This window comes from Vombatus ursinus, unplaced genomic scaffold, assembly GCF_900497805.2.
Source record: "Vombatus ursinus unplaced genomic scaffold, bare-nosed wombat genome assembly UNPS02009835.1, whole genome shotgun sequence".
Classification (NCBI taxonomy): Eukaryota; Metazoa; Chordata; class Mammalia; order Diprotodontia; family Vombatidae; genus Vombatus; species Vombatus ursinus.
In genome coordinates, this window is record NW_020949613.1 from 12,088,531 (window position 1) to 12,094,157 (window position 5,627).

Genomic DNA, 5,627 nt, shown 5'->3' on the forward strand with positions numbered 1-5,627 from the left:
ATCTATCTATCTATCTATCTATCTATCTATCTATCTATCTATCTATCTATCTACATACATGCATACATACATACATACACAAAGAAAAGGAAATTCTAAGTAGTAAAGAATCAAAGAATGAGTACAATCAGTTGAAAGGCAAATATTCACACACTTTTTGGACATTTACACAATTAAAAAATTAATCAGAGTTACTAATTAGTCATTTTATATTTCATTTCCATTATGTATAGCCATCATTGCTGGGGTCTTTAGAAAGGTGCCTTTTGGAATCTCACAAGGCCATGTACCAAAGGAAAGAAGAAAGAAATAGAAGCAAAACCATCCCAAACACAGGCTTGCCTAAGAGACTGTGGATTAATGGCCAAGTGGAGGGAAATGCATCAATCCCCATCTTGTCTCTCCAATGTTGAGAGAATCACTCTTATGCTTCAAATCAGGAAAAAAAGTGGCCTGAGGAGAAAGATGGCTCTTTTAGTATATTCATGATGTTAGGGCTCAGCAGCTGATTCAAAGATTTCAGCACATAATCACCAAGACCAATAGGAATCAGAGCACATCTATACTTTCTCTTAAGTCATGGAGGAGTGAATAGGTCCTCAGAGGAAGTGTCCTTCTATCTTGCATATACAGACCCAGGTTTATACCTAGCTTCTATGCAACTTGAGGCAAAGGATAATTGAGCATAGTCCATGAGGAAGGGAAGTAAGGAGGCCCCATTTATATGAACATTTAGGAAGGAGAGAAAGATTCACATAATATAATTTGTCCTAGGCTCCATATCAGGAAAGGATGGCCCAGGCTCTTAATCTTTTAATTGAAAGGGATTTCAATGACCGTGTAGTCTAATTTATGTCTGAAAAATAATTCCCTCTAAAATATAAACAACAGGTATTGACTTTGGGGGGAATCCACTGTTGACTGAGATAGCCTATTCTATATTTCTGTAGTTCTGAATGCTAATAATGACAATACCAGTAACAAATATAATAATAGCAACAGCAGCAACAGTAATAATAATAATACCTCTTTCTCTTTCTCACTCTAAACCTCTTCTGCTCTGTGGAGTGCCTGTTTGTCAGGCAACAGTGTAAAGATGGTTAAGTCTAAGAATGATATCACCCACAACCAATCACAAAAATGATATAGAAATGGTATCAAGAAACCTAGGTCACAGAGAAGGGAGACTCTGAAAGGGGTTGACCCTAAGTTTCTGAGAAACATATGCTTTACCAAGAAACACAACAAGAAGGGGCTAAGAATGATACAGGCCAAAACCACCAAAGACATCAAGGTCAAAACAGAAACTACCAAGGCCTTGAGCAACAAAGCTTCCAAGGCTAAGCTCCTTTAGCCCAAGATGCCCAATGCCAAGCATACTGGCTCCAACATGTCCACCAAGTGTCCAGGGTTTAGGGTTGGCATCAAATACCCAGGCCTGAGGCTCACGAAACTCACCTCTGAAGGTTGCCAGAACCACGGACCCCAAAGTTTTCAAGCTCACTGACTTCAAAGCTGACAAGACAACTGACTCCAAGGTCTACAAGTCTGACACCAGGGCCACTAAATCTGACACCAAGATCTATGAGGCTACCAAGTCCAACACCAAAGTCAACTCTGATCCCAAGGCTGCCAAGTCTGATTCTAAGGTCATGAAGTTCAGTTATTCCGAGGCTGCTAAGTTTACTCACCCAAGTTTGCTGAGACCACCAACCCTAAAGGCAACAAACCCCAAAATGTTACAGCTGAGACTACTAGTGCCCAGCCTTTAAGATAGATGTTTCAGGATAAAAGGACTTGTTTAAACCCAAAACTATTTTTTTTCCTTAGCCAAGGTATGATTATTCACTATTTTGTACAAATAAAGGAAATTGAGAGTCATAAGGGAAAAAAAGAATATTTTTTTTTAAAATAGCATTTACATAGAGTTTTAATAATTTCAAAATACTTTACAAATATTATCTTCACATCAATCCTGACAGAGAGATTTTATTTCTATCCCCATTTTAAAGATGAGGAAACTGAGTTACAGTGAAGTTCAGTGACTTAGCCAAGGTCACACATCTAATAAGTTTTTGAGGCCACATTGGAACTCAGGTCTTCCCGATTTTTAGGAGGTTTTCACTTAAATCAAATCTATATTCTCCTCTGTAGTTTCCATCATTGTTTTTGTTCTACACTTTGTAAACAAGCAGAACACATGTGACGGCAATTCATGTAGTTGAAGACACTATCATAACCTTTTCTCAAATCTTCTCTTCTTTAGACTTGTTCTATCAACTGATCATGTTGCATGACCTTGAGCCCTCATCATCCTTGTTGTTGTCCTTATGATTTTATACAGGTGAGTATTGTCTTTCCTAAAATGTACTATTCAAACCTGAGCACTCAATTTTAAATATAATCTGTGCAGTGGAAAGCACAGAAATATGTAACCTCCCTCATGCTGGAAACTGTTAATCTTAAAATCTAAAATTGGATGAGTTTTCTTGGCTGCCATATCAAACTTGTTGATTTATAAAAATATTTTAAAAAGATCTTCTATTTAGTCAGACATTCCCATCATTAACTTATTAAAATGATTTTTAACCTGAGTATAAGAGATCATACTTATACCCGTTATGTATTATTATTAGATTTGGCCCAATAAGCCTGTTATTTTTTAATCTAGACTCTGTTACCAAACGTATCAACTATCCCTTTTGACTAAGAGATCTGTACATAATGTGACACTGATTCTCTTTATGTTGATGATCACTTGGAATCTATCTGAGGAAGCTAAGTGGTACAGATAATATTGAGCTTTGAGTCTGGAAGACCTAAATTCAAAATCCTGCCTCAGAAACTTACTAGCTCTGTGATACTAAGTATGTTATTTAACTTCTCTCAGCCTCAGTTTTTTTTTCATTTGTAAAATAAGGGAGTTATATTTCATGATTGCTAAGGTCCCATAAAGCTAGGGTTTCTGACAGTCCACTAAACAGATGTCCAACTTAAAGAAAACGGAAAATTCACAATCTCATAATCACAACTCTTGATATTTTGGTAAAACTGATTCACAACTTCAATAATCATTCCATTCATGCCTTCCTTAAGTCACTGATAAAAGATTTTCTGATGGCATAAGAGCAAACATAGAAGCCTAGGTCACTCTTCTTCAGCCCTCATTACAAGTTGACATAAAGCATTGACAACAACTCTTTTCATCAAGACTTTGATTTATCCTAATCTACTGGTGTACTAATTTCTTGTCCATATAATTTGATGCTTTTTTCCCTCATAAGAATCACATGAAAAAAAATTGTCAAAACTTTAGTTTAAGTCAAAGTAAACTCAATCTGCAGAGCTTTCACAAAAAACAAAACAAAAAAACCAAAAAAAAAACTATTACTGATACCTGCCAGTTACTAATGATTACACTTATTTTCCCATTCCCATTTTTTATTCATTTTGCATTTATTTATATGTGTATATGTTACTCTTCAAATGCCTTCTTACCTAGAATGTAAGCTGCTTCAAGCAAGGACTGCTCTGTTTCTAACTTTATAGCTCAAGTACCTTATCCAGTATCTAAAGCAGAGAGAGAACTTTCAGGAAAGGAAATCCCCTCTTCCAACATTTCCTTTGCAAATTACTGTGTTAGAGAATTACCAATTTTCTGTTCTCAATCCCTTCCTCACAGACTTCCTTATATTTAGTTTGTGTACTTTGTATTTATGCAATTTATATTTATGTTATATGAGGCATATATTATGTACATACATATGTAACAGTCACACCCATCTGTATATACATATACACACATACATTCAAATATGCATGCCTATATACACGCACACATACATATACATATATGTATAAATGTACTTCTCATTTCCCCCATTAGAATGTAAGCTACTTGCAAATACAGGGTATTTCATTTTTTTTCTCCTTGTATATCAGCACATAACATAATATCTGCCGCAAGTTTGGTATGAAAAAATGCATGTTGATTGACCAATTAGATTAAGGTTTATAACTGTAGTTTAAGTCTTACACAGTTAAAATGATGGTATACCCATTAAATTACTTAGAACAATGAATGTAGACAGTTTAGAAATAGAAATTAAAATGAAGCTTAAAATTATACACAGTAGTTTTTTTTTTCATATTTCAGGTAAGAGCTATATAACTGGATGGAGGGCAAAATATATCTGTAAAATAAAATAGGAGATAGAGGAGGTTTTTTTAAAAATATATAATCCTTTAGATAAAGCATATTGTGGTCTCAAAAAGGGCTGAACCCTGCCTTGCCATCACTATTACTTGTCTGAAAAATAGAACAACTCTAGGAAATCATCAAGTACTGCTGAAAAGACATATGGTAATGTTCCTAACCTCATTTAAATATACCATAGATTCCTAGGGAAATTCAGAATGCCATTAAGTCTTGTTGGCATAAATAGCAAATGTAAAGGACAGAGACAAGTGGCTTCCGATGTATTAATCTCCCCAAATATCAGATACATATTGACTATATATCTTAAAAATACCGATGGTACAAGGAACAAATCAGACATAGGTTACCGTGAATTTATTTAAAAGGTTTTTGAGGTTCCACTTGAAAAATCTTAAGGAAAAAAGTCTGTATACAAAACTGGAAAATTAAATGTGGCAAAGAAAAAAATCTATGCATTTAATTTTTATTAATTTCTATCACTTCAAAAGTAATACTGGTGCTTGGAAGACCTGGTGGACAGGCTAGATAGCTAAGAGCCATCAAATTCAATTAACTTATTAATTCTGAGTGGAATAGCAGGACCTGAATTTGAATCTTAAGTCCTCTGTTTCTTACCTAGGTAATTATAGACAAGCCACTGAACCTCTCAGAGTCTGATTTTTCTTATCTATAAAACTGAGTTAGATTACATGATTTTGAAGTTTGTTCCAACACTTGATTTCATGATTCTTTTGTTTTTTTTTTAATTTAAATTTGAACAGGGATATATAGCCTTGAATACACAAAGTATCAATGCTGATGGAAATCCATGCTATTCTGTCTTGGTAAGCACCTCTGAAGGACCACACTGAGTTTTGACTTCCACACTTTAAAAGGGTCAATGACAAAACAAAGTCTATGCAGGAAAGAAGAGTGTTGGGAGATCTGGAAATGGCCATATGAAAAATACAAGCTGACTACAGATACTGCAAGGGCTATTCAGGCTTAAGTTAGAGTAACCTTATTGTTAATTTACCACAAAGAACAGAAGAGGGCAAAAAGAAGAAATTAAAAGGACACAGATTTTACTAATAGGAGGTAGAACTTTCAAAACAATCAAATCTGTTCAATAAGAATGTGCATATCGGAGTGTGTGTATTCATGTAGAGATAGAGGTTGGTCCAGATCTGTGTCTATGATTCCACTCATTTGGAACAGTTCACTTGTTATTTACAGTCCTAGATATTTGTCCTAGATGTTTGTATGAAAGATAAAGTGACTTGCCCATACTCACAAAGCTGATATGCGTCAGAAGCAGAATTAGAAAAATCTTCCTGACTCTTGACTCTATCTGTTAGTTAGGTTGTGCAGTAAATAGAATTCTGGACTTGGATTAGAGTTCAAATTTGGCTTCATACACTTACTAGCT

The 5,627-nt window shown here is 34.9% G+C and overlaps 1 pseudogene; it reads left to right on the forward strand.

Moving 5' to 3' along the window:
- The first annotated feature begins 1,096 nt into the window (after nt 1–1,096).
- LOC114036406 lies at nt 1,097–1,772 on the forward strand (annotated as a pseudogene).
- The last annotated feature ends 3,855 nt before the right edge of the window (nt 1,773–5,627 follow it).